The 9,475-nt window shown below is 42.5% G+C and overlaps 1 pseudogene; it reads left to right on the forward strand.

The window, feature by feature from the left end:
• The first annotated feature begins 3,903 nt into the window (after positions 1-3,903).
• LOC124122168 lies at positions 3,904-4,594 on the forward strand (annotated as a pseudogene).
• The last annotated feature ends 4,881 nt before the right edge of the window (positions 4,595-9,475 follow it).

The raw sequence follows: 9,475 nt of genomic DNA on the forward strand, positions 1-9,475 counted from the left end.
ATTCATTATATATATGTTACTTAAAAATTCTAACATCGTAGAAATCGATATACTTTAGAGAGAAAATATTCATAGATGATGCAATGTTACAGATGCCTGTGTGTCGGACGACTGTGCTGGTCGCACCGGGAGCTTTCATTCATGCGCAGGTTGCGATAGGTACGTAGTGTGCTCGATTAACGGGGTCTTTCAAAGGAGCTGTGATGCACCAACTGAATGGGATGGTGACCTCAAGTTGTGTAATCATCCACCATCGCCAACGTGCAGCTAAACTCTTCTGCTTTAACATACTTCCCAGCATGTTCGTTTACGATGTCCATGCCATTGTTGGTACACATCAACCTGAAATAGAAAGTGCGCAGGTGTTTGATTCTCACTTGCCACAAGAAGCATCACTGAACAGTTTCATCAGTTTCCTCGAGTTTGATTTGAGGAGGTCAGTTTTGTTTGACAAAGTGATCAATTTGCTTAATACCTGATTGATGGGACTAAACACTTTAGTTATAACCTATACCTGTTGTTTAATACGTGAGCACATGTATCTTGTCATTATGTCACCTGTTGTGCCACACGTTATGTACCAATGTTTTGTCACCTGTTGTGCTGTACTTGAGCACCATTAGCTTGTCACCTGTTGTGTTGTACCTGAGCACCATTACCTTGTCACCTGTTGTGTTGTACCTGAGCACCAGTGCCTTGTCACCTGTTGTGTTGTACCTGAGCACCATTACCTTGTCACATGTTGTGTTGTACCTGAGCACCATTACCTTGTCACCTGTTGTGTTGTACCTGAGCACCATTACCTTGTCACCTGTTGTGTTGTACCTGAGCACCATTACCTTGTCACCTGTTGTGTTGTACCTGAGCACCAGTACCTTGTCACATGTTGTGTTGTACCTGAGCACCAGTGCCTTGTCACCTGTTGTGTTGTACCTGAGCACCAGTTCCTTGTCACATGTTGTGTTGTACCTGAGTGCCATTACCTTGTCACCTGTTGTGTAGTACTTGAGCAACAGTGCCTTGTCACCTGCTGTGTTGTACCTGATCACCATTAGCTTGTCACCTGTTGTGTAGTACATGAGTGCCATTACCTTGTCACCTGTTGTGTAGTACTTGAGCACCAGTGCCTTGTCACCTGTTGTGTAGTACTTGAGCACCAGTGCCTTGTCACCTGTTGTGTAGTACCTGATCACCATTACCTTGTCACCTGTTGTGTAGTACATGAGTGCCATTACCTTGTCACATGTTTTGTAGTACTTGAGCACCATTACCTTGTCACATGTTGTGTTGTACCTGAGCACCAGTGCCTTGTCACATGTTGTGTTGTACCTGAGTACCAGTGCCTTGTCACCTGCTGTGTTGTACCTGATCACCATTAGCTTGTCACCTGTTGTGTAGTACATGAGTGCCATTACCTTGTCACCTATTGTGTAGTACATGAGTGCCATTACCTTGTCACATGTTGTGTAGTACTTGAGCACCAGTGCCTTGTCACCTGTTGTGTAGTACCTGATCACCATGAGCTTGTCACCTGTTGTGTAGTACATGAGTGCCATTACCTTGTCACATGTTGTGTTGTACCTGATCACCATTACCTTGTCACCTGCTGTATAATGCATGAGCATGATTGTCATTTGGATGTTAAGAGTGAAAACTGGACGACATTAACTTTAGCCCGTGCAAGGTATACTAAAAAACGTATATTTATCCAGCAACTACATACAATGTCAAGCTACACCCATGGCTTCGAAAAAGATAACATAATTAGACACAATGTTGACCCGCATCATCATTATTGTTTGATGCCCTGCACTGATACAGAAGATGACATATCTTGTGGCTCATTTGGAAGTGGAAGGTCGAATATATTCATGCAGGTCGTTTCCAGGTAGAAATATGATGATGATGTGACTATTGTTTCAGAGGGTATTTGGATTCTGAAGATGGGACTGTTTTCCACTGTAAAGAACAATGAAATTGTAACCCGAGTCAACATGGCTGTATTTCAACCGTGGCTAATAAACAAATGCTCATATATGTGATTGCTTTCTTACACACCGTGATGATATTGTGTTTGCTCATCAATATTTCTGTATAGTGTGATACCGAATCATAATAATTCATTCTCAAACAGCCTAAGTCATGTTAAATGCACGATCAAAATTGACCCAAAGTACATAACCAGTAAAAAGAGAGACATCTTCCCGAGGCAAGGGAGTTAACTGACTATGAAAGCCCAGTTTCCACCCTTGCCAACTTGGCTCGAATTACTGGGCTCGATCGTAGCGCCACCAGTGGCTATTACCAGTTATGTCCCCTCTAAGCCTCTCCTATGGACCAATGAGATTCCACCTCTCGTATCACTTACGTTTGTTTCACACAAAATGGTGGCGCCCAGTCAGGACGATCTGATCGATAATCAAGGTCTATATTGTTTTAAAACGGGTCTTACATCGCGAAATGCATCAAATCACGTGGGCACCTTGATTAAAAACATGAAAAGATTTGGAAAATCTGACTGACCATTGACATCCGCCCACTTCCCACTGACATCATGCCACTGACTACTGTCCACTGACCATTGACATCATGCCACTGACTACTGTCTACTGACCATTGACATTATGCCACTGACTACTGTCTACTGACCATTGACATCCACCCACTTCCTGCTAGCATAGGACTCTAGGCAAAAGTAACGATACAGCAGTTTTGAAAATAATGTTACAGTTTAAAAACATTTGACATGTAATTCAAAATTAGAGATTGGCCATGCACAGGGCATGACATGCCCAGCCGATTGATAGAATCGGGCCCATTCTACCACCTGTCTAGGTGAAGTAAGGGTCGAAGTGGTGTGTTGGGCAAAAGGAACACTTGTTCCTGGCTCCAGTGCCCTCAACCACCAGAATCCCGTCCTCCACCAACACAGATGCGCAACCAACGGCAAACAGGTTGAACAATTTAGTCGCCTCATACGACCAGCAATGGGATGCTGTGGACATATTCTATCCCGAGTCCACATGGGGGAAGAGCTATTAGCGTTACCCAGGACTCACCACGGGGAGGTTGCTCTTCACGAGTGCCTGACCGGAAGTAAAGCGGCATCGGTTTTCAACAATCACACATCTCCATCTGGTTCATATACTATTAATTCACAGTGGCTTGATAGCGGGACACAACATAAACTGAAGTGTCCAACTGTTGGCTCAATTATGGCATTTTTTTATTACAATCAAAAGATTGAACGGAATTGGCGTGTCACGTTAAATTACAAAACTAAATGCAGCATTATATCAAACATCATTTACATAAATGACCCAGCCTCCCAAATACGATCAGTCCCACAGTTGTCACCATATGTGTGGTTGTATTCAGTGAACCTAAAATATGTGATTTCACCCCTATTAGATGAAAAGGCCACTGAAAGTCAACACATCATGACAAGTCTTGTTCATGACTTCCTTGAGCACAGGCTACAAGAAGTTGCGAAGGGTCAGTCCCCCTCACAGCATGTTACTCTGTCAGACAATGTTGATAGGGATCATCCACTCATTGACACCTGTTCATTCAAACAATCCCATGATCCCTATGCATTCATAGAGAGGCGACATGCACCCCAAGAACCCACTGTCCTTGGGCGATCCTGTGTTGACAAACCCTAACAGCTATGACAATGTAGACAGGGTACTTCATGAGCTACATCAGCCAACTGGCACAGGTGATGTTCGCACATGGATAGCTGTTGGATGTGATGGATGTCCGTACAACATTGTGAGCAATATCATAAACAAATGGTACATTTGTCCTCTGTGTCAACATGAATGTAGAGGGGGCAAGGAACAATTGACCAAACATCTTCAAAGTCAACATGAAAGGAATGACATTAATGTAGACACATGTATGAAGTATAATAATGTGTTGTTAGTGCCTGGATTTGGTCATTATGAAATGAACATGGTACGTTCCATTTTAAGTTACTATGGCATCCCTTTCTTAAACACATAATGATGACAGGGTTTCGTACACCACATGCGCTGGCCTATGTACAAGTAGCACAGAATCATCACACGTCTTAGCAGTTTGTGTTGATATTTCTGTATGGGACACTCGACGAATTGATCATACCTTATGTTCGTCAATGCATTGTCAACAACACAAAGTTCAGCATTGAGGGATGTCTTCACTGGCTATCAACATGTAAAAGTCGAAACAACATCTTTGCCTGGGATGTTTTGAGAACATTCGTCATTCCCCTTTTCATGTTTCGTGTCTCCGTTCGTAGAATCAACAGCCGTATCATATTGGCCTCCAACTACATAATGACCACTTTGTTTTATGGAATGAACAATACCACGTATCAGCAGATTGAATTCGTGATGAAGTCCTCCGATGTGTGGCACCACCGGAGGTAACCGAATTTCTTCATCACAGGGAAGTTCTCTCTCAGTCTGGTCACGCGAGCAAAGGGGAAGGAGGAGATTTCGTCCTTGAAGCCTGGAGCCGAAAAATAAAAATGTGGATACCACCAGGCCTACCAACAGAAAACGGCTGGCTCCATAGTTGTCGCAATCTTCAGATTAGAAAAGGTTAAAAACCTATGTATATATCATCTGTACTAGCATATGATGTAATTGTCACGGCGTTCATGAACAGTGACTATGAAAGGAACTGATAGTGTATAGGACTTATTTTACAAGCAATATATTAACTCACGTGTTCATCATCCAGCTAAATGACCACTGACTGACCTCTGTAATATTCCCCCAGCTTAAATATGTGAGGCGCGGACGTCGGAGTAGGCAAACAATAGTCTGGTACAATGACAATCTCTTAACACACTTTACTGCAATACCATGAATTACAAACATTAACATATTATGTAATATGAATATGATGTGAACCGTCACATTTCTTACTATATGAACATGATTTATATAGAATACATGCCCACTCCTGTAAATAGTTACGGCTTAAAATATGCATAAAACACATCGAAACCTATGATATACTTCATATGAAGCAATACCAGTATACGGTGGCGCTCCCTCATCCTTGTGACCCATGATGATCCGGGGTAGAATAGGTCTTCAGCAACCCATGCTTGCCGTAAAAGGTGACTATGCTTGTCGTAAAAGGCGACTAACGGGATCGGTTGGTCAGGCTCGCTGACTTGGTTGATGCATGTCATCGATCCCAATTGTGTGGATCGATGCTCATGATATTAATCACTGGATTGTCTGGCCCAGACTCGATTATTTACAGACCGCCGTCATATAGCTGGAATATTGCTGAGCGCGGCGTTAAACAACAAACCAACCAACCAACCAACCCTCATCCTTGCACAATTAACAGTACATTAATTCAACAAACAACAACCATGTGATTCATGTTATAACTTTAATAATGGATTATGGGCAGGACAGTAATTTGTTAATGGTTTAAGGTCTTTTGTTCATTTAATATGAACTCCCATGCACCCAATGTGGCACCAAAATGAACATTCGGGCTGACACTTGTGTTCACACCCCACCCATTCATTTAGTCTCTGATCGTCAGGGACCGCCTCCGTGGTCTTGTGGTAGAGCGTCCGCCCGGAGAGCGGAAGGTCCAGGGTTCGATCCCGGGCCGCGTCATACAAAAAGACGTTAAAAGATTGTACTTGTTGTTACCCTGTCTGGCGCTCGGCATTAAGGGGCTAAAACAAGGACTGGTCGGCTCGGAGTCAGTATACTGTGTCTGAGTGGGGTATTCATGTTAAACTGCGGCATGGTATCTCAGTGAGCTAGCACTATAAATCGGCATCAGTCCGGACTAGTACAAGCAGCCACACACACACATACACGTACATGCACGTCGCTATATAAGTGCAATAATCTTGGACGCGACGTTAAACCCAATTTCACCTCACCTCACCTCTGATCGTCAGGCGTATGTTCCTTCTGACAATAGCTGCAAATTGTTTCAACTTTAGATGATTCACAATGTTCATAAACGTCTTAGTGGCCTTTCTCTTGGGTCGGCTGGGGGGCACGGGTGGTCCAGTCGTCTAAGGCGCCGCGATTCGCTGTGCAGAGTTGCGTCCCTTGGGCACGCCAGAAACCTATGATTGTGGGTTCACTCACTCACTCACTCACTCACTTGGGTCGGCTTGGAGGGGCTGTCGTTTTAGCGGTTGATGTTGATGTTGTTTCTTGAATGGGCGGGTCTGATGCTTTCATGGAAATGGACGGTTCCATACAGTGGGAAGGTGATGTGGCGGATGTGGATGGTTGTATGGGTGATAATGTGGGTTGGTTTGGGAATTGTGATAGTTTTATGATGAACGGCTTCTGCTCCATCGGGTTCCTGCATAAGACGTTATATCATTAGTTTTCCATTAACATTCGTGTTAAAATAGTGAATGCAAATCAAATTGATCAGGGAATCAATTCATAATAGTGTATTTAGGTATGCAATATAACCTCCATATGCCCTTTCCAGCACACAGTGCTTATTTATCTATATTATAAAAGGTAACATTTGTATACATACACCATATTTCTCCTCAAAAAAGGGCGTGGCCATATAGAAATGTGCACCACCCCAATCGGCACAAAACTCCAGGTACACATCTGCTCCTGTGGTCGTTATGAACTCTTTTACCAGTTTGTTATAAATTTGACATAAATACATGTTGTACATGATAATATACATTAATATTAGGTTTGGTGTATTGTCTGTTCATTTTAAGAGTGTATCATAATTGTCATTATTTCTTTTCTCATAGATGAAATCAGCCATGTTTGACGCTACAGGCATGACAGTCAACCATGACTTTTCAACTGTCACACACTTATCTTTTGCTGCTGAAATAACAGGATGGAGGTCATGGTTGAGGCACTTGCATTACTTTCAAAACCCTGAAAGTAAACGTCCGCATGTTGGCCATGACCAGAGCCTCCATCTTGATGCGCACCTAGTGAATTGTGTGCGACAGTGTCAGCAAAACCGACAAATATGCAGGTGTGTATATTATTAATAATTTAGTACTTATTTGTTATACTGTGCTTCAGTGTGTATGGGTTTCAGACACTTTTTGCAATATTTCGTCAATATAACGGCGGGGGACACCAGCATTGGTCTTCACCCATTGTACCCATAATTATACATTTCTTGAAACTTGTATTACGTACACTAGCAATTGGTAACGTTACACATTTAATTGTATGTGCATTATTTTCATCCTGTAACACTGTATGCGCTTTTAATTTAAACAGGTATAAGGCCATTTGCGGGGATTTTTCCTGTAAGGGAACACCCTTATCAAAGATCATGGTTACCACTGCAGACAGGATGGAATCACTCAAAATAGAGAAGCGTACAAAAGACGAACTAATGACCTTGGTGGAGGTCAAATTGCAACATGTACAGGTATGAAACGTGTACTTTTGATAACATAGTAGTAATCGTTCATGTTCATAGATTACCCTAACTTTTGTATTCTTTGGTATGTATGGTATTTATATTTGTATGTGTATATTAATATAGTAGTTGTTTCAGGCTGATGATGACATGCGTCGTCAATGGAAGGCAATACGCTCCCGTACAAAGACAAAAATACTTGTCTTTTATAAAGAGCTCATGGATGTGGAGGCTGCCATAGAATGCGACGCTCCTTATGACGGTAAACACATATTGTATACGACCCGTCTATTTACAGACCGCCGTCATATAGCTGGAATATTGCTGAGTGCGGCGTTAAACAACAAACCAACCAACCAACATATTGTATACTGAATAAATTACCATTTTAATCAAAGTTAATTTCCGCTTGGAAAAGCTTTTGGCTCTGTCCTTGGGGTCCTCAATGAAAGCCTGTCCTCTACGGCCCGTGTGGTGACCTTTTGATGTGGATGACGTCTTTTGGACACCTGTCTTTTTCCATGTTGCCCCCTCTTACTCTTTGTTTTCATCTGTACTTTACTTTCCTTTTACATTCAGCAACAATGTTGTATTTTGAATGTGGCAATAATGAAATTTCATGTTGTTGCAGCTGGATGATGTTATATATCTCTTCATGTAAATAACTGTTTTCCTATGCAATTTAGTGATTTACATCCCTAAATGAAACCTATGATTGTGGGTTCGTATCCTGGTTCGCCCCGATTATGTTTCTAGGTTTGTCAGCACCATACCCGTGCTCGTGGGTTTCACCGAAGTGGTAAACGTCTGAGACCTGCATCACTTCAGGCTTTCCTCCCACATTAAGCTGACACGCCGTGATATAACTGGAATACTGTTAAAAGCTGCGTTAAATCCCAAGTCACTCACTCACTCACTCACTCACTGGAATACTGGCAGGTCAGTGTGTGTTGAGAGGGGATATTAATGCCGTTCTGGTGGAAATTGAGAGTTGTATCGTAGCGTAATAGCAATGTGACAGGTCAAAGTTGTTGTAAAACGAGTGAATGGCTGTTTCTAAATGTTTATCAACGCATGTACTGAGGCACGTGTTCATGTCGGCATGTGTTGCATAGTGGAGAATGTAGTACCGTACTGATCAAAAGTGACGTACCATCTTACGAAGTTTTGCTCAGACGCCGCAAGGCGGATTACACCTTTTTATAGGGGTTAGTGGGTGCGTGTATTCACTCAATTAGGGGTGTTTCACTCAGGTGGGGCCATTTCCTTTATTTCAGGGGGTATCCCCTAGGGCTGGGACGAGTCAAAATGTACTACCCGGGTACCCACCCCCCTATTACCCGACCCTACCCGGGTACCCACTGTAGGTCTCAAGAGATGCAAAATGTCCAGTTGGGAATTCTTATTACCACAGCACTTGCAAAACGTATTTAGATACATGTATTAAACGATCTGGTCATGCATACACTGAAGTTGGCTTAAGTTAGATCTTTATTCAACCATATGAAAAGTCAGAAGGAATGGATGGATAGTCAGAAAGAAATGCGAACATTAATGACTTGTAGTGTAACCATAGAGTTCTAGATAATTTTTGTCATTAAACTATATATCACATGACTATCCACGGGCCCGGGTAGTCCTGTGGGTACCCGGGTTCTACTCAGTACCCACCCGACCCGGGTACCCGAGTTACCCGTCCCAGACCTACTATCCCAACATGTTGTGGCAAGGACAAGACATTATTTTGTGGTGATTCTAATTTGTCAGTGTACATTCGTGAGGACATTTGGAACTACTTATTCACCGGCACAATATTGAAGTAACATCGTTAAACAATTTAACTATAGCCTGTTTGCTTTAACCCGTCTCTTCATATTGATACTATATGCATGTGCTATAGGTGCTTGCAGCCGTGTTTACGCATGTATAATGTATAAATGTGTTTGTTTACGGGTATACATGTATGTGTATGCGCGTGTATGTCCATGTAGGTATATGTGGATAAATTTATTATGACTATCCTGCTAATCCTTTGGAAAGTAGTTGCCTTCTCCATCTTAAAAGCCAGAGC

This window comes from Haliotis rufescens, unplaced genomic scaffold (assembly GCF_023055435.1).
Source record: "Haliotis rufescens isolate VD_foot unplaced genomic scaffold, xgHalRufe1.0.p SCAF_25, whole genome shotgun sequence".
NCBI classification, from domain to species: Eukaryota; Metazoa; Mollusca; class Gastropoda; order Lepetellida; family Haliotidae; genus Haliotis; species Haliotis rufescens.